This window comes from Oncorhynchus mykiss, chromosome 1 (assembly GCF_013265735.2).
Source record: "Oncorhynchus mykiss isolate Arlee chromosome 1, USDA_OmykA_1.1, whole genome shotgun sequence".
NCBI classification, from domain to species: Eukaryota; Metazoa; Chordata; class Actinopteri; order Salmoniformes; family Salmonidae; genus Oncorhynchus; species Oncorhynchus mykiss.
The window spans coordinates 70,351,828-70,372,243 of NC_048565.1; the positions used below are offsets into that span (position 1 = coordinate 70,351,828).

The 20,416-nt window shown below is 44.3% G+C and overlaps 1 protein-coding gene across 4 annotated transcripts in view; it reads left to right on the forward strand.

The window, feature by feature from the left end:
- LOC110528470 (bifunctional heparan sulfate N-deacetylase/N-sulfotransferase 2) overlaps positions 1-20,416 on the forward strand; it is a 174,665-nt gene that overhangs the window by 121,869 nt on the left and 32,380 nt on the right. For 2 of the 4 annotated variants that reach the window (XM_036984301.1, XM_036984320.1), the window contains one exon: positions 6,812-6,911. The gene's annotated coding sequence lies outside the window, so the exon portion shown is untranslated. The remainder of the gene's footprint in view (positions 1-6,811; positions 6,912-20,416) is intronic. The other 2 variants (XM_036984309.1, XM_036984328.1) reach the window with 1 other exon arrangement.

Consider the following 20,416-nt stretch of genomic DNA (forward strand, 5'->3'; position numbering starts at 1 on the left):
TACTCTTGTAAGAGGATGACGGCATGTTGGCCCATAGTGGTGTTCTTCAACATCCTAGATGTGTCGGCATACAACGAGCTTGTGGTGTGGATGGAGGTGAATCCAGGCTGGAAGTAGGGGAAATTCTTCAAGAGGAGACTATCCCTAGAAGAGTTGGGGAAAGCCATGGTGGCACCCCTCATTCAAAGGCGCCAACACCTTCCTCTGCTGGATTGGTGAGAGATATACAAGGGCCAGATGCAAGATCTACGGCCGCCAGAGACAGAAGAGACAAAGGGAAGAGGTGCAATCTGTGTGCACCAAGAGATGTCAAAACGAGCATTATGTGCCATAAATCCAGTGCATATATTTGCAAGGCACATGCCACAACCGCCACGTATTGTACAACATGTGCATGAGAACACACAAAATGGAACCACCACTGATTGACAGATTGTGAAAATGTTTATGTTTTTGTTAGTAATACTGTTATTGTTACTGTTGTTCTTTAATGTGTTCTGACATTAATTTTGTAATATGGTCAAGTTTGCATGTGTAGTTTAGGGCCTATGTCCTTTCTTTACTACTAAAATCATGGTGGGCAGTTTTGATGTTATTTTGTACCACTATTTAAACATTTTAAATGGTTTCAAAACAAATGTCCTTGTTTAACTTTGACACAAAGTAGTCTGATAAATAGCACAATGTTTCATCTGAGTATTTGTTAGTCAAAATAATCCATACATTATGCTTTTTTAACTCAAACTAGTTTGAGCTCAGGTCAATGAGGCCTACAGCCCATCAATAGCAAATAGAAGTTCAAAACTTGTAATGTTCACAATAACTTAAGTTGATTAAAAAAAAGATCTAACACAGCATTAGGTGATAATATATGGATTTATAATCAGCTATAATGGGGCAGTCATTTTGGACTGGGAACACAGAATGAATGAACATGAAACGAACACAGCGGGAGGGTTAACCAACATATGACAGATGAGACAAAACTGTTCATCTTCCCTCTAAAGCGGGAGGTTACCGTGGTGATGCCACTCCAATCATGTTTGTGCCTGTGAGACTGACTAGTATCCGCGTTGCTTCTCTTTCCTAGCAGTTGAAACAACCTAGCTTGTGAACCAAACAATGAAAATAGCCAAGGAACACAAGGAAAAAGTCTCACTTCAGTAGACTTCCGTTTGAAGTAAAAGGAAGTAACGTTTATTCCTGAGCGCAGTGCTTCTAAAAATGAATCTGTCACTCCGCTCTTCACATGCGCACGCCAGGCAGTGTTGCAGCGCGAGGCTGAAGTACTTGGCACATTTTAGTGTGTATATTTGTTTCAGGTCAGGGAGATACAACCATATTCACTAGAATACTATAGTGGCTAGCCATAGTCTACAAACAATGGAAATGCCACAGCAACTACCGGGCACGAAACATCCGCTCCGGCCCCGCAGACAAGCTAGGAGAGAGTCAAATGTGTATGCTAATAGGCTTATTTACCCAACATTGGAATGATATATTGTAATATTATACTTTTCCATAACCTAAATAATGACATATGCAATGCCTAGCCAACCATATCATTGTTTGAAACCTGGACGTTTTGCATAGCCTATTTTACCCTGCTAACCTTTAGCCAAAATCCGAACATAGGAAAAAAAGCTGCGATTTCTTGGTTTGCCGTTGAACCCAGCATTTCTTCTTCTACTGTCCAAGGGCAGTAAAACACAATCATATTGTTGCATCTTCAATGTTCCTTCTTTCTAAGTTTCTACCATTAGGCTGCATATCCGTCGCTGTCGCATTATAGAAACCGCTCGTATCAAGTGTGCCTTCTGGGAATGGTGTTCTCGGGTAATATCATCACGCATATGGCCGAGACGAGTGAACACATTGCTGCGCTTATAATGTGCATTATTCATAGTTTATCAACTTCTAAGCTAAATGTTGTGATCTGTTTCATCAGCCTCGTCTTTGTGTTTAAACCTTTTAGTATGGAACCACTGTTCTATGCGTTTGATATTTTTCTGGCCTATCGTCCCGCAGCTGTGCCAACGTCTGTTTTGAACTGTCCCAGACACCTTTTTTTAAAGGACGACCTTCATTTCGAGCCCTGTGTGTGTGCATGTAGGGGACAGTTAATACGTTTCTGTGTGCGTTTCTCCCTCACCTTCCTTCAGTCCCACTTCCTTCACCAGTGACACACATACAGCTTAAAATTATATTTCTTCCATTGCCCCATCGATATACATGCGTGGGTGGGTGGGCACGCTCCTGGCAAGTCGATGGAAACACACTAACCAATGCTCTTAGTTTGGCTTTGTGAGGCACCCTGCTGCCTGTCTGCATGGATGGGCTGGCTTGCTGTGTGTGTGTGTGTGTGTGTGTGTGTGTGTGTGTGTGTGTGAGAGAGCGAGTCTGTGTGTGTGTGTGTGTGAGAGCGAGTTTGTGTCTGTGTTTGCACTTGTGTACATTATGTTAAGTGTGTCTGTCATTTTATGTGTGTGTGTGCATGCAAAAGTATATGTATCTGTGTGATGACCATTGCAGTTACAGTGTATTTACTATGCTATGCTGTAGAGCATACGGAATATGTGCATGACTAGCTGTGACAGGTGATTGATCCAGTGCTATTAAGGGCCCAGAATGGTCCTCTGAAGGCTGCTGAGATCAGACTGTGAAGCAGTAGCACACTGATAGAGGGAGAGGGACCTCCCATTAGCCAATCAGTTAGTGGCCTTATGGCTGAATAGATTGATAATAGACTCCCCCCACCTCGCCCTGGGGAATGGAGGAGAGGGAAGGGGGGTCATGAGAGGGGTCGAGGGAGAAACAAAGGGAGGGGAGATTGAGTGATGTGAGGGGAAGAAGAGAGTGTGTGTGTCATGAGGAAGGAAGAGGGAGGTAGGAAGTGGAGGGGCAGGCTCTGAATCCAGGTAGTGTGAGGGTCCAAGGCCTGGAGAAGTATGTGCACAAGTCTGGTGTTCTTCAGTTGTTCTTTTAGGTGATAGTTTAATTTTTATATATATATATATATATATATATATATATATATATATATATATATATATATATATATATATATATATATATAAATTAAACTATTACTGCTCAAAAAAATAAAGGGAACACTAAAACAACACATCCTAGATCTGAATGAATGAAATATTCTTATTAAATAATTTTTTCTTTACATAGTTGAATGTGCTGAAAGCAAAATCACACAAAAATTATCAATGGAAATCAAATTTATCAACCCATGGAGGTCTGGATTTGGAGTCACACTCAAAATTAAAGTGGAAAACCACACTAAAGGCTGATCCAACTTGAATGTCCTTAAAACAAGTCAAAATGAGGCTCAGTAGTGGGTGTGGCTGTGCCTGTGTGACCTCCCTACAACGCCTGGGCATGCTCCGCATGAGGTGGCGGATGGTGTCCTGAGGGATCTCCTCCCAGACCTGGACTAAAGCATCTGCCAACTCCTGGACAGTCTGTGGTGCAACGTGGCGTTGGTGGATGGAACGAGACATGATGTCCCAGATGTGCTCAATTGGATTCAGGTCTGGGGAACGGGCGGGCCTTCCATAGCATCAATGCATTCTTCTTGCAGGAACTGCTGACACACTCCAGCCACATGAGGTCTAGCATTGTCTTGCATTAGGAGGAACCCAGGGGCAACCACACCAGCATATGGTCTCACAAGGGGTCTGAGGATCTCATCTCGGTACCTAATGGCAGTCAGGCTACCTCTGGCGAGCACATGGAGGCCCCCCAAAGAAATGCCACCCCACACCATGACTGACCCACCGCCAAACCGGTCATGCTGGAGGATGTTGCAGGCAGCAGAACGTTCTCCACGGCGTCTCCAGACTCTGTCACGTCTGTCACGTGCTCAGTGTGAACCTGCTTTCATCTGTGAAGAGCACAGGGCGCCAGTGGCGAGTTTGCCAATCTTGGTGTTCTCTGGCAAATGCCAAACGTCCTGCACGGTTGGGCTGTAAGCACAACCCCCACCTGTGGACGTCGGGTCCTCATGCCACCCTCATGGAGTCTGTTTCTGACCGTTTGAGCAGACACATGCACATTTGTGGCCTGCTGGAGGTCATTTTGCAGGGCTCTGACAGTGCTCCTCCTGCTCCTCCTTGCACAAAGGCGGAGGTAGCGGTCCTGCTGCTGGGTTGTTGCCCTCCTACGGCCTCCTCCACGTCTCCTGATGTACTGGCCTGTCTCCTGGTAGCACCTCCATGCTCTGGACACTACGCTGACAGACACAGCAAACCTTTTTGCCACAGCTCGCATTGATGTGCCATCCTGGATGAGCTGCACTACCTGAGCCACTTGTGTGGGTTGTAGACTCCGTCTCATGCTACCACTAGAGTCAAAGCACCGGCATAATTCAAAAGTGACCAAAACATCAGCCAGGAAGCATAGGAACTGAGTAGTGGTCTGTGGTCACCACCTGCAGAACCACTCCTTTATTGGGGGTGTCTTGCTAATTGCCTATAATTTCCACCTGTTGTCTATTCCATTTGCACAACAGCATGTGAAATTTATTGTCAATCAGTGTTGCTTCCTAAGTGGACAGTTTGATTTCACAGAAGTGTGATTGACTTGGAGTTACATTGTGTTGTTTAAGTGTTCCCTTTATTTTTTTGAGCAGTGTGTGTATATATATATATATATATATATATATATATATATATATATATATATATATATATACATACATACGCTACCGTTCAAAAGTTTGGGGTCATTTTTTTGTCCATTAAAATAACTTCAAATTGATCAGAAATAGTGTAGATGTTGTTAATGTTGTAAATGACTTGTAGCTGGAAACTGCTTTTTAAAATATTTTTAATGGAATATTTACATAGACGAACAGAGGCCCATTATCAGCAACCATCACTCCTGTCTTCCAATGGCACGTTGTGTTAGCTAATCCAAGTTTATCATTTTAAAAGGCTAATTGATCATTAGAAAACTCCTTTGCAATTGTTAGCACAGCTGAAAAATGTTGTTCTGATTAAAGAAGCAATAAAACTGACATTCTTTAGACTAGTTGAGTATCTGGAGCATCAGCGTTTGTGGGTTCGATTACAGGCTCAAAATGGCCAGAAACAAAGCTTTTCTTCTGAAACTCGTCAGTCTATTCTTGTTCTGAGAAATGAAGGCAATTCCATATGAGAAATTGCCAAGAAACTGAAGATCTCGTACAACGCTGTGTACTACTCCCTTCACAGAACAGCGCAAACGGGCTCTAACCAGAATGGAAAGGAGTGGGAGGCCCCGGTGCACACCTGAGCAAGAGGACATGTACATTAGTGTCTAGTTTGAGAAACAGATGCCTCACAAGTCCTCAACTGGCAGCTTCATTAAATAGTACCCGCAAAACACCAGTCTCAATGTCAACAGTGAAGAGGCGACTCCGGGATGCTGGCCTTCAAAAATGTCATATCTGTGCATCACTAATATATTATTTATATAATGAAATCATGTAGTAACCAAAAAACTGTTAAACAAATCAAAATATATTTTATATTTGAGATTATTCAAAGTAGCCACCCTTTGCCTTGATGACAGCTTGGCATTCTTTCAACCAGCTTCTCTTGGAACACAGTCTTGAAGGAGTTCCCACATATGCTGAGCACTTGTTGGCTGCTTTTCCTTCACTCTGTAGTCCAACTCATCCCAAACCATCTCAATTGGGTTGAGGTTAGGTGATTGTGGAGGCCAGGTCATCTGATGCAGCACTCCATCACTCTCCTTCTTGCTCACATAGCCTTTACACAGCCTGGAGGTGTGTTGGGTCATTGTCTTGTTGAAAACACATTGACACACAATGTCCCCAATCACTGCCCTGGGACATTGGGATATATTAATTATTTTTTGACCAGAGGAAAGAGTGCCTCCTACGGGTTCTCTAACACCACAGGTTAGTCTGATGCTCTATGTTAGAGAATGGGCCAAAGCTCTAGCCACGGTCTTCTGTGTTGATTCTGGTGAGCAGCCAGCTCTGATAGCCAGGGTTTGTTTGAGCTGCACTATCAATATTAGGATAGCCACTGGATCTGGGAGCAGAGGTCCTACTAGGGGACTCTGATACACAACATATACTCAGTATGTGACTTGTCTATGAATTCTGGTTAACTAAGGTGTTGTGTGAGATTTGTTTTGGTTCCCACTTGTGTACATATGTTTTTATGTCACTGGTTTTAGATTAAGTATGTGTGTTGTGTCGGTCCTCTTGCGCTGTTCCCCCCGGTCCCCCCTCCCACAGAGGAGATGGCTGCGGTCTCTCTGAGCACTATGAAACATTTAAAATGGGATTCTGGGTGGTGGAGAACAAAGGAGCCACCCTCTGTACTGTGTTGCTCATATACACATACACAAAAGGGAGAGTGTCATTGTAGAGCTGTGATGAATCCCCCTAGACAGAATGCACGCTGGGTTTCACATAATCACGTGGGTGATTATTTGAATAGTTGAATCTGTTGTGTAAGAGCAGTGCTAGCTGAAGGAGAAACACTGTTCTGGTACACAAAGTCCTTTGATTTGGTCTATCATGATATTCCTGGTTTAGGAGGGGTGGTGGAGGTAAACAAATGCTAACCCAATGCTTTGCCTACCTCCTCCTTTCATAAATTTCCATGTGGGTGTTTTCATGTGTTTGTTTGCATTGAAGGCTGTTGCTGTTGAGAGGCGGAGGCAGCCTTCCATTGACCAGATACATGCCTAGCTAAAGCTAATAGTTACCATGATGGTGCTGCCTTACCTATCAGGGCTGTCCATCTGCCTGGCCTTGACCCTCAATTTGTCCCTTCTACAGGCCTTCTGAGACTGACGGACAGACAGACGCAACACGCCTGAGGGACAGACACAAGGACAGCACCAGAGGAAGTCTCCACGGCAACAAGAGGTCAGAGACTGTAGGTGGATTTACATCAGATTTGCAACTTTTCTGTGTACACTAACCTTGGATATGGTGTGGCCAAAGTCACATTCCTGCTTCATGTGTGAGTGCATTTATTAAACATACCGTAAATACCATAGTATATAGACACACAAAATGGCAATTCAAACTATACAGGAGCTTCTCATCTAAACCATATTGCACATAGTGTTGCACACTTGATTAATGCAATGGTTCACAAATGTGTGGATATTTTAAAAGCCTCCGGAGGTGTAGTGTGGTAGACCTCATCATTAGAACCGCTGGGCCTCGAGAGACCCCCCTTCAAGCTAGTGAGGTGTCATTCTGACTGCAACTTTCTAACAGTGTAATTATAATGAACAAAAATATAAACGCAACATGTAAAAATGTCAAAGATTTTACTGAGTTACAGTTCATATAAGGAAATCAGTCAATGGAAATAATTTTATTCGGCCCTAATCTATGGATTTCACATGACTGGGAATACAGATATGCGTCTGGTAGTCACACATTCCTTAAAAAATGGTAGGGGCATGGATCAGAAAACCAGTCAGTATCTGGTGTGACCACCATTTTCCCACATGCAGCGCAACATATCTCCTTTGCATAGAGTTGATTAGGCCTGGGAAATGTTGTCCCACTTCCCTGCAATGGCAATGAGAATCCTTCTAGTGGTTAGAGCGTTGGACTAGTAACCGGAAGGTTGTAAGTTCAAACCCCCGAGCTGACAAGGTACAAATCTGTCGCTCTGCCCCTGAACAGGCAGTTAACCCACTGTTCCTAGGCCGTCATTGAAAATAAGAATTTGTTCTTAACTGACTCGCCTAGTTAAATAAAAAAATAAAACATGCTCAATGGGTGACATGTCTGGTGAGTATGCAGGCCATGGAAGAACTGGTACATTTTGAGCTTCCAAAAGTAGTGTACAGATTCTTGAAACATGAGGTGATGGCGGCGGATGAATACCATGACAATGGGCCTCAGGATCTCGTCACGGTATCTCTGTGCATTCAATTTGCCATTGATAAAATGCAATTGTGTTTTGTTGTTCGTAGCTTATGCCTGCCCATACCATAACCCCACCGCCACCATGGGGACACTCTGAACGTTGACATCAGCAAACCGCTTGTCATTGTGAGGCCGGTTGGACGTACTGTCAAATTCTCTAAAACGACATTGGAGGTGGCTTATGGTAGAGAAATTAACATTTAATTATCTGGCAACAGCTCTGGTGTCAGCATACCAATTGCACACTCCCTCAGAACTTGAGACATCTGAGGTGTTGTGTTACAAAACTGCACCTTTTAGTGGCCTTTTATTGTCCCACCTGTCAGGTTTATGGATTATCTTGGGAAAGGAGAAATCCTCACTAACAGGGATGTAAACAAATTTCTGCACAGCATTTGAGAGAAACGCTTTTTGTGCGTATGAAACATTTCTCTGGTCTTTTATTTGAAACATGGGACCAACACTTTACATGTTGAGTTTATATTTTTGTTCAGTGTAATACGTTGCCTTTGTTGCAACTATGAAACAGAAAGCATATGTGTTGGAACACGGTCACAGCTAAAGTAAAAAATCAAATAGAAAACACCCCAACCACCAAGACGCACGGTCAAATGGGGAAAACATCAGTAGCCTAAACACAATAAGTGCCAAGTGTGCTTGATAAATAGTGAAAATCAGCACAAAAGCCAAAATGGCATAATAATGAATGTGTCCTTATGAGAGCAGTCAAAAACAGTCAATTATTGTCAGCTCATTGCTTACATTGTGTGCGTCCTGGGATCAGTTGGATTTCATTTAGCTGTTATCCCTTGTTCGACACACATCTTTGTCACTTTCACTTGCTTGACTCACTTTGACATACCTTCGTTTGGTTGTAGTGCATAATAGTCTCCGGTTTTCTCTCTGTCCCTGTCGGTGTGCTCATTGTACTGGTGACAGAAACGTTCTTTCTTGCCTTGTGAGTTTTGCCTTGTCATTCTTCACCACTGTACAGCGGCTGTGCAGGTGCCTTATTTTGCGCAGAGGGATGGTGCTCCCTTCTCACTTTGTTCATGGTGCCGACAAGGCTTGTCTTCTTGCTAAGCAACTTGTTCGCCAATGACAGTGAAGTGAAGAAATTGTCCGTGGTGACATTTCTCCCCTTGCCAACTTAAGTTCCACAAGCCCTGGTTACCACATTCTCTGACACTTGCTCAATTGCCACCCGATGTTTTTCCAGATATGGAAAGGCGTTCAGCATGTACAATTACCCACACTCTCACTGTGTAGCCCACTTCAAGTAGGCCAGAGTAGACTGATAAGACTGCTGGGATTCACTGGACTGATATAGGATACATACCATTTTGAGATTTTAGAATGGATCAATACAGTAGCATGGTCCGCCCTGTTCTTCATTCACAGTTGGTGATTACATTATTATGCATCGTTCGCTTCCCCTCGCTCATCAACTCCCCCTTTTCTCCCTCATTATACTATACTATCATTCATTTCATCTGTTTCTGTATAGTTTAGGTTCAGTTTCAGGGCAACTATCAGGGTGATTATCAGCTGGGCACTGCACTGTTGGGAGAGGTGGGGGCAACTGGGGAACCCCCCCAAAAAATGACATGCCCTCTTTTAAACTGCTTGTAACTCCAGTTTGGTTTGTGATACTAAGATTCTAACAACGGCAGTGTGTTATATAGACCTATTTAGGAAAAGTCAAGGGGGGGGGGGGGGGCATGACTTAAATGGCAGAGTAATACAATTGTTTAATTCAGGAGCAGTCAAAATGAGTCCTGGACGTCACAGTAGTGTGGTGTAAAGAGGCCGAGTGTGTTTGACTGTTGTACAGGAGGTTGTTTTCGCCGGTGTTAAGGTCGCTATGTATCTGGGTCAAAGTCTATGAAGGGGTCAATGTTCCGTGAGGCATTCTAACAAAAGGCAGAAATGTGCATACTTTTTTCTTACACAGCGTATCTGTACTAAATGTAGCTATTAGTATTCATGGACACAGTGTAGTAGCTAGCTGCTAATATCCATATCCCTGCGTAGGCCTGTTATTGTTGAATTACACTTTCATTAAATTTCAGAGGACTCATTTATGGGAAACATTGAATTTACTGGTCCTAACAAATGTTATTTTCATCTGCACAGTGGACTGTGTTTGTACTATTCATGTTCTGGTAAATCTATTTGCAGTGTTTCTCTCTGTGTGTCAAAGCTCATGTTTCATGGCATAGCAGATATACATTAGAATGCCCTCTGCGCTCAAGGATGAATATAATGGAATACACACAGGTGCAGTTTGTCACTTTTCCCATGTTTTTTTGTCTTGGTTATTTTAGTGCAGCGATGTGGATGTCAAAGTGCCCTGCTGTTGAGAGGGAAAATACTTTAAGAGCTTATAGAATTATGGAGATTGTAGCAGTTGTAGCATTCAAAGAGGTACCACTCATTTAATTTGATGTATATTTCTCTACTTTATGCTGACTGACTGCTGTCCTCTAGCTTCCCTCTCCTTATATACTGGGAAGAGCTTTGTGTGTGCCTGTGTGGTTCTGTGTGCCAGTGTGGTTCTGTGTGTCAGTGTGGTTCTGTGTGCCTGTGTGGTTCTGTGTGCCTGTGTGGTTCTGTGTGCCAGTGTGGTTCTGTGTGTCAAGAGTATCTGTGTGTGTACCTGTGTGTGGAGAGATGTCCAGATGTTTTGTAGCAAGGTTGGCAGCAGCCTGAGATTAGCATGCTGGCCACTGTGGGGAAGATAAATAGCCCTCTGTCATGGTAAAAAAAACAACAGTCCCTTTGTCTTTGATGTGCTCCAACTCCCAAATTGCTTTTATCTACCCAGAGCCAGAGAACACGCAACGGCTGGATCTCTTTATTAATCCCCTGCCTACCTGATCGCGTTGCGCCTGCCTGCCTGCCCGCCCGCCTGCGCTCGCTGTGTCTGTAGCCAAGGGAGACTAAAATACCCAGTATATTCAGGTGAAGAAATGGAGCTTAAGATTATATAGAATTGTTAATGGCTGTTAGTGTTGTTTTCCTATTGTTAGCTCTGTTTGTCAAGTCTAACGACCTAGGCTAAGTAGACTCTTACCAGCCCTTAAAAATAAACACTTCATATTTCCTATTTTCACCTATGTTCTTCCATTCTCCATGGATCTCTCAAGCGTCGACTGCCTCTATAATATTGTAATTTCATTGCTTAACTGCGTGAACAGCACTGGTGGAAAAGGGTAAGACGCATAAGAGCAGCTGCACTAAAAACTCAGCTCTGCTCAGCCTTCCCCAAGAGATGTAATGCTTAAGTGAGTGGCTTGTGTTGTCTGCCCTAGCAGTGTAATGGCTGTGTGGAAATAGGTCACCTGAAGTGTTAGTCTTCTGCTCTTGATTCAAAATGAATCTTGATAAATATGCTGTTTTTCTTATAAAGAAAGGACTACGGTCGGCCTCCCATGCACCTATAATAAACCTCTGTATTGGTGGTGCTTGTGTGAAGTACATCAGTCTGTGCTTTCATTCAGTAATGTGATGAAAAGCCTTTGAGTGAGCAATGCCGTCACCTCATTACGAAAGCCAGAGATGGTCAGCACTTCTGTCAGCGAGAAGAAACATGATGACAAATGTGTCAGTCATTACACGCCAGTGACCCTCAAGGTCCCATCTCAAGGGCGAAATGTGAGATGTGACATCTCTGTTTCTGTAACACTATAATTAACCCCTGACCTTGACCAAACAGGAAGCCAGAGAAAGCCCTCAGGGCGAGTTTTCTCACAGTAATGGAGGGTCCCGATGTGATTGACGGCTCACTAGTCAGTCAGAGGGGTCAGGCTTGTGTTTGACTATTCCCATTAGCTGGGAATAGTCAGCTTTTGTCAGATGAAAAAAATTAAATGTGGAAATGCCGATAAATCAAATTAATCGTCCGAGTGAAAAATTATAAAATTCCATAGCTAAATAAATGCTTTTTAACCTATTCATTGATGGAAATACCAGTCTATGGAAATACAGTGCCTTGCGAAAGTATTCGGCCCCCTTGAACTTTGCGACCTTTTGCCACATTTCAGGCTTCAAACATAAAGATATAAAACTGTATTTTTTTGTGAAGAATCAACAACAAGTGGGACACAATCATGAAGTGGAACGACATTTATTGGATATTTCAAACTTTTTTAACAAATCAAAAAATGAAAAATTGGGCATGCAAAATTATTCAGCCCCCTTAAGTTAATACTTTGTAGCGCCACCTTTTGCTGCGATTACAGCTGTAAGTCGCTTGGGGTATGTCTCTATCAGTTTTGCACATCGAGAGACTGAAATTTTTTCCCATTCCTCCTTGCAAAACAGCTCGAGCTCAGCGAGGTTGGATGGAGAGCATTTGTGAACAGCAGTTTTCAGTTCTTTCCACAGATTCTCGATTGGATTCAGGTCTGGACTTTGACTTGGCCATTCTAACACCTGGATATGTTTATTTTTGAACCATTCCATTGTAGATTTTGCTTTATGTTTTGGATCATTGTCTTGTTGGAAGACAAATCTCCGTCCCAGTCTCAGGTCTTTTGCAGACTCCATCAGGTTTTCTTCCAGAATGGTCCTGTATTTGGTTCCGTCCATCTTCCCATCAATTGTAACCATCTTCCCTGTCCCTGCTGAAGAAAAGCAGGCCCAAACCATGATGCTGCCACCACGATGTTTGACAGTGGGTATGGTGTGTTCAGGGTGATGAGCTGTGTTGCTTTTACGCCAAACATAACGTTTTGCATTGTTGCCAAAAAGTTCAATTTTGGTTTCATCTGACCAGAGCACCTTCTTCCACATGTTTGGTGTGTCTCCCAGGTGGCTTGTGGCAAACTTTAAACGACACTTTATATGGATATCTTTAAGAAATGGCTTTCTTCTTGCCACTCTTCCATAAAGGCCAGATTTGTGCAATATACGACTGACTGATTGTTGTCCTATGGACAGAGTCTCCCACCTCAGCTGTAGATCTCTGCAGTTCATCCAGAGTGATCATGGGCCTCTTGGCTGCATCTCTGATCAGTCTTCTCCTTGTATGAGCTGAAAGTTTAGAGGGACGGCCAGGTCTTGGTAGATTTGCAGTGGTCTGATACTCCTTCCATTTCAATATTATCGCTTGCACAGGGCTCCTTGGGATGTTTAAAGCTTGGGAAATCTTTTTGTATCCAAATCCGGCTTTAAACTTCTTCACAACAGTATCTCGGACCTGCCTGGTGTGTTCCTTGTTCTTCATGATGCTCTCTGCGCTTTTAACGGACCTCTGAGACTATCACAGTGCAGGTGCATTTATACGGAGACTTGATTACACACAGGTGGATTGTATTTATCATCATTAGTCATTTAGGTCAACATTGGATCATTCAGAGATCCTCACTGAACTTCTGGAGAGAGTTTGCTGCACTGAAAGTAAAGGGGGCTGAATAATTTTGCACGCCCAATTTTTCAGTTTTTGATTTGTTAAAAAAGTTTGAAATATCCAATAAATGTCGTTCCACTTCATTCCACTTTGTCCCACTTGTTGTTGATTCTTCACAAAAAAATACAGTTTTATATCTTTATGTTTGAAGCCTGAAATGTGGCAAAAGGTCGCAAAGTTCAAGGGGGCCGAATACTTTCGCAAGGCACTGTACATTTGACTGGTCATACTTATCGGTCTATAGGTTAATTTGCATAATTTAGTGGAATTAAATTGGCCCGTGTACAGTATATTAGTTTTTTAGGTCCGTCTTATTCATCACACGAATAGCTTACAGCATCTCATACAGCAAATGCATAGGCAACGGAAGGCAGGCTTCGTCAGCGCATCACACACCACTTTGCAATGAGCTGTATGCATTTTGAAAACATATACTTCATTGTTTTAAACTTGTATGTTTTACATGTCTTGCCTTGCTTCAAAGTAGCCGAGCCAAAATCAGACCATATCTGTGGAGGCAATTATTTTAGTTGTTAGTTGTTGCATATTAGATCTCCCCTCTTCCTATATTTAGAACTGATATTTTCATCTGTTACATGAAACTGCCCTCATGTGCAGGGATCTTTTCTCAACTGTTTTCCTGCTAATTGCATTATGGAACGAACATTAGCGTGTAGCCTACTGCCAGATGCACATTGCTGCGCTTGTCATTTGAATAAATAATATTTTGATACTAAGCTACGTGAAATTTCCTAACTTTAAAACCATGACCAGCGAGAGACTGTCAAAGAATACAGTAACGCGCTTCTGTTTTTAGGAGTGTTCATGTTGAAATTTCTTAAAGCACTGTCAACACTGTTTTTATTCAATACTTTTACAATCCATCACGCTTGCTTCTCCCTACATCCACTTGTGCTACAACCAGCACCGCAGCTGAAATGAATGAGTTGCCAGTAACCAATCGTATCGATAGGCCAGTGTTTTTAAAATTATTATTAGTGTCTCTTTTATATCGAGGAATAGTTCACTTTCTTTGGTCATAGGAACAACAATGTGAATTTGTGCGTGAGGCAGAAATAATGTGGTGCAACTCGAGTGTGGCCATCAGGTGGAAGACAGTGTCCCCCCCCTCTGGTCAGTCTCAGCAGAGGGAGGGAAAGAGCAGGGACTTTGTGACCTGTGTAGGCTATTTATATTCTGTGTGTCTCTCTCTCTCTCTCTCTTTCTCTTTCTCTCTTTCTCTTTTTCTCTCTTTCTCTCTTTCTCTCTTTCTCTCTTTCTCTCTTTCTCTCTTTCTCTCTTTCTCTCTTTCTCTCTCTCTCTCTCTCTCTCTCTCTCTCTCTCTCTCTCTCTCTCTTTCTCTCTTTCTCTCTTTCTCTCTTTCTCTCTTTCTCTGTCTCTCTCTGTCTCTCTCTCTCTGTTTTCATTTTGCATTCTCTAGTTCTATGTCTCTCCCAGTTGACTCTGCTCTGTGGTGCTGTTTGAAGCAGCCACCTGAGCGGAGAAGCACAAAAGCAGCTCTCCTGTGTGGTCCCCCTCTCAGCACTACTGTGTGTGTGTGTGTGTGTGCACAAGCTGTGTGTGTCACTATGTGTGTGCGTTGCTATGTGTGAGCGCTGTAAGTGTTTTGTGTTTGAGCGCTGTGGGCGAGCGAGATGTGTGTGAGCGCTGTGCGTGTGCCAAGAGGAAGGTCTTGAACCCTCGCAGCCCCCCAACTCTGAGAGCTAATTAAGGGATGTTTCCTGCGCCCTGTCTGCTCGGCCCTCTGAATGAGCCTGTTCCTCTATGCACACCTACATACTACCTGGTGTCTCTCTGGCTGCTCTGCTCACTGGCCTTCAGCTAGAGCCACACAGCTTCTCACCATCACTCATCCTTAGCTACATACACCCCATGAACAAAAACACTCTTACAGATTAAGGCCCCATAGCAAATCAGCTTCTGTTTGTGTGTGCATGTGCGTGCATCTTCAGTGCATGTGGATTCCTCTTTTTGTCTTTTTGTGTGTGACCCCCGGGTCTGTGCATGTGGGGTCCTCCGGGACGTTTTGTGTGCACGGTGGAATTGATTTGGGAATGAATTGAGAATGCTGGCAAGAGGCTGGGGAACGAAAGAGGAGAAAGGGAGGCCCTCTAATAAAAGATGGTGAGGGAGAAACAGAAAAGATAGCCTGGGAGAAATTGTTCCAAATACATTTTAATTGGTAAGAAGGGAATCCCTTATTTTGGGAGTTGGAGTGGGAGTGCCTCAAACCTATTCAAAGAAAGAAAAGGCTAGCGACACAAACACTTTTACTACACTCACACATACCAACCAGTTATATGGAGCCTCAGCGATTGATTGGCCAGCTGTGAAAGACCATTCTTGCGTCCTGTGCATGGAGGCGAGAGGGAGCTGTGAGTCATGAACAGTGTGAGGACTCCATAGGGGGGAGGGGGGTGTAAATGTGTGTCAGCGGGGGTGGTTGGGGATGGTAGCACTTCTCGCCTTCCTAGGGGTACGAGTCATAGGAAGGGAGTGGGTGTACTGTACGGTACACTTGCCTGAACAGAGAAAGAGCCGGTGTAAATAGTCTGTTTTCTTTGTGGACCTCTAATAGCGCTGGGCCTCAGGAAGCAGTGTGTGACTGTCCCCGACCAATTAAAAAGCTCCCAAACACCTCTCTGAGCGGAGTCGTGTGGCAGGAGCAAGAGGTGATCGATTTATCTGTAAGGTGTTGAGGTCGCTGGACCGTATCTCTGCCCCCAGAGCCCCCCGAGACACTGTCCTCTACTGTAGCGCCTCCCTCACTCTTCTCCCTTTTCTCACTTTCTGCCTTTCGGGCGCATTCAGGCAGAGTTTTTGTATCCGTCTGCAACGGATTGAGTCCATTGTTTTACTAAGGAAGTCACATGTTGACAGACGTCTCTCTGTCTACTATTTTAACGTGTCTCTTTTGCACTGTCGGTTACATTTCGGGATATTATTTTTGATGATATATCGTATTGTTTTGACTATCGCAATATTTTTGCTCTAGTTGGTGGTACCTGCACCAAAACTCCAGTAGTTGTCCTCCATAGCTTTTCCTACATCTTTTTAAATAGGGAGCCAATATGCTTTAGCCACTTTTATTTACATGACTGATCAAAACTATTTTTCTCGTGGCTCTCTCTTGTCCTTCTGCAGCAGACATATGGTGAGCAATATGTTTGGAATATCGAATCGCAATAAAATTGCAGTATCGAATCGAAATCGTGAGAATCGCAATATATACAGTGGGGCAAAAAAGTATTCACTATTTTTCTGTAAGTCTTCACAAGGTTTTCACACACTGTTGCTGGTATTTTGGCCCATTCCTCCATGCAGATCTCCTCTAGAGCAGTGATGTTTTGGGGCTGTTGCTGGGCAACACGGACTTTCAACTCCCTCCAAAGATTTTCTATGGGGTTGAGATCTGGAGACTGGCTAGGCCACTCCAGGACCTCGAAATGCTTCTTACGAAGCCACTCCTTCGTTGCCTGGGCGGTGTGTTTGGGATCATTGTCATGCTGAAAGACCCAGCCACGTTTCATCTTCAATGCCCTTGCTGATGGAGGTTTTCACTCAAAATCTCACGATACTTGGCCCCATTCATTCTTTCCTTTACACGGATCAGTCGTCCTGGTCCCTTTGCAGAAAAACAGCCCCAAAGCATGATGTTTCCACCCCCATGCTTCACAGTAGGTATGGTGTTCTTTGGATGCAACTCAGCATTTTTTGTCCTCCAAACACGACGAGTTGAGTTTTTACCAAAAAGTTATATTTTTGTTTCATCTGACCATATGACATTCTCCCAATCTTCTTCTGGATCATCCAAATGCTCTCTAGCAAACTTCAGACGGGCCTGGACATGTACTGGCTTAAGCAGGGGGACACGTCTGGCACTGCAGGATTTTGAGTCCCTGGCGGCGTGGTGTGTTACTGATGGTAGGCTTTGTTACTTTGGTCCCAGCTCTCTGCAGGTCATTCACTAGGTGGCACTAGGCGTGGTTCTGGGATTTTTGCTCACCGTTCTTGTAATAATTTTGACCCCATGGGGTGAGATCTTGCGTGGAGCCCGAGATCGAGGGAGATTATCAGTGGTCTTGTATGTCTTCCATTTCCTAATAATTGCTCCCACAGTTGATTTCTTCAAACCAAGCTGCTTACCTATTGCAGATTGTCTTCCCAGCCTGGTGCAGGTCTACAATTTTGTTTCTGGTGTCCTTTGACAGCTCTTTGGTCTTGGCCATAGTGGCGTTTGGCGTGTGACTGTTTGTTTGAGGTTGTGGACAGGTCTTTTATACTGATAAGTTCAAACAGGTGCCATTAATACAGGTAACGAGTGGAGGACAGAGGAGCCTCTTAAATAATAAGTTACAGGTCTGTGAGAGCCAGAAATCTTGCTTGTTTGTAGGTGACCAAATACTTATTTTCCACCATAATTTGCAAATAAATTCATAAAAATTCCTACAATGTGATTTTCAGGATTTTTTTTCTCTCATTTTGTCTGTCATAGTTGAAGTGTACCTATGATGAAAATTACAGGCCTCTCATCTTTTTAAGTGGCAGAACTTGCACAATTGGTGGCTGACTAAATACTTTTTTGCCCCACTGTATCTTATCGGCACCTAAGTATCGTGAGGTCCCTGGCAATTCCCAGCTCTACTTTACATTGTCGGGCCTTTGTCCTCCCCTCTCAGTGATCTGGACACTCTAACCTCTCTGTTATCCCTTCCTAGGGGAGAGGGGATGTGGTCCCAAAGGGTTGGCCACTGTGTGTTGCTGCAGATGCTAATGCCATTTCACTAGTGTCAGTCTGTACACTCTCACAGGCAGCCATAGACCCCTAGACACATCCTAGGTTGCCTTTGGTGTCTGTGGGGTAAACGGCTCATAGATCTGCGTACCTAAGAGGAACTTCTACCCAGAAATTCGACCTCCTAAGTCAGTAGACAAGCTCCACCCCCCAACCAATGTGTCTTAAATGCAGAAAACATTGAGGGGGACCGAATGAAAGGAAGCAGCAGAAGAGAAGTGGTCAGAGGTGACGATACAGTAGTAAGTGGACAGAGCGGGATTGAGTGGGAAGCAGCCTGAGATGTGTGGCCAATAGAGAACAGTCCCGTCCAAGCAGAGCTCTGCTGGCTGCTGTTAAGCCTGCAGCCATTGATTAAGACCGCTAATCAGATGAATGAGATGAAGGCGTTGAGGAGGACAAGCTGAATCTAATGCTGTGGGTGAGATGAGATGAAGATGCCGTGTTCTGCTTTGGCCCCCCCAGGAGGTAGCGTGTGCATGTCTCGTGTGAGATCCCAGGGTGACATCCGAGACAGTCTGCCACAGCCTGAGAGCAACATCGCCCATGCTATACCACGGTATACACAGCACGGTATCTTCAAACACACTACGCTCACACTAAATGCTAACTATTCTAACGTCAGTTCACACACAGTACAGAAACTGATTATTATCATCATGATAATGCACAGACTACAGCACATACTTCAACACATCCAGGACACAGACTACAGTACATACTTCAACACATCCAGGACACAGACTACAGTACATACTTCAACACATCCAGGACACAGGCACACTTGTGTAACCCGATCATGCAATTATCCACACAATGCAAGCATATTACAATGCACCAATAGTCATAACACACACACACACTGTCTGGCTATGTGTTCTGGAGTAGAAGGCAGGGCTAGGAAGAGGAGGTTGAGTCAGACAGCAGTGCTGAGGCAGGCGGGTACGTAGGGGACAGCGGGGTGCCCTGTAACCCTGTGCTCTGGAGCAGCCAAAGGCAACCTATCGATCCAGCCGCATACTGGGACCAGTGGACCAAGTCGAGAGGGGCCTGGAAGTGTGACCGCTGACCGCCACTCTACCCCCCACCCTCCTGGCCGTCCCAGGGGCTTGGTGGGGGTTGCTGGGGGGGGGTTAGGGGTCAGGCCCTCCCTCCTCTAGCAGTCCTAAATTACTCTGTAGCCCTGCTCATCTGGGTCACTGCTTCCCACACTGGAAGGGAACTGGGAACACAGTGTACAATACTATTCCCTCAAGACTGTAGCCTCTCAGCTTCTACATGCACTCACTCATGCAGACATAGACAGCGGTAGATCTAGAGACACACAGAGATTTAATTGCATTGGCAGGAAGAGCCTGTTTTATTCACTCTGACTATTGATGTATAGTGAGCTTGGGAGATGGAGGGGGAACGAGAGGCACACAGCTGCTCTCTGAAATACACAAATGTAGAACACACCTGGGACATGAACAGTATGCATATTTACACACACTCACTCACTCACTCACTCACTCACTCACTCATTCATTCATACTGTATACACACACACTCCCAACAGGCGCACTTCAGAACACCACACGCACACGCTGACACAGTGTTGACCCGGCCGCTTTCCCGTTTGGATTATAGCCTTGGCCTGCTCTCTGAGACCACACTGCTTCCTCAGTACTGACTGCCAGACAAAGACGGACACACTGCAACCAGGGCGTCCTTCTCACCACTATGCCAAGGCCAATGGCAATGCCCACAACCTTACGTTTTATCTTCAACCAAACCCCAGTGACTATACATGAGGCTTTATCTACTCATCTCCTGCATAAGGTCATTTCGTTTATTTCCTCCTTGATTCCCATTTTGGCTTCCACTGCGTTATTATTGTCGAGGAGATGAAATGGGCTATTTATGATTAGTGTGGTGGTAGTAGTAGTAGTAGTCGTTTTTGAAGGTCGGTGATTACATTGCTCTCTGTATGCACAGTTGATTCAGCCCTAATCCAGTTTCTCCCAGAGCGTGTTTGCTGGAGGACGTTTTTGAAAACGTGGCAGCAGAGGGCCCAGCCACAAGTCAGGGTCAGGGATGTCATTAAAACGCGACTCCTGCCAGACAGGTGGTCATGTTAACCCCCTCCCTTTCAAATGTTGATATACTCACGCACATTCGCGTTTGTGTGTACACACACAGTGGGTGGCCTTGTGTGGCTCCTCCACCGGCCGTGCAGATGCAGGGGTTTATTATATAAACACCCAATGGCGTTGCGTGTGGG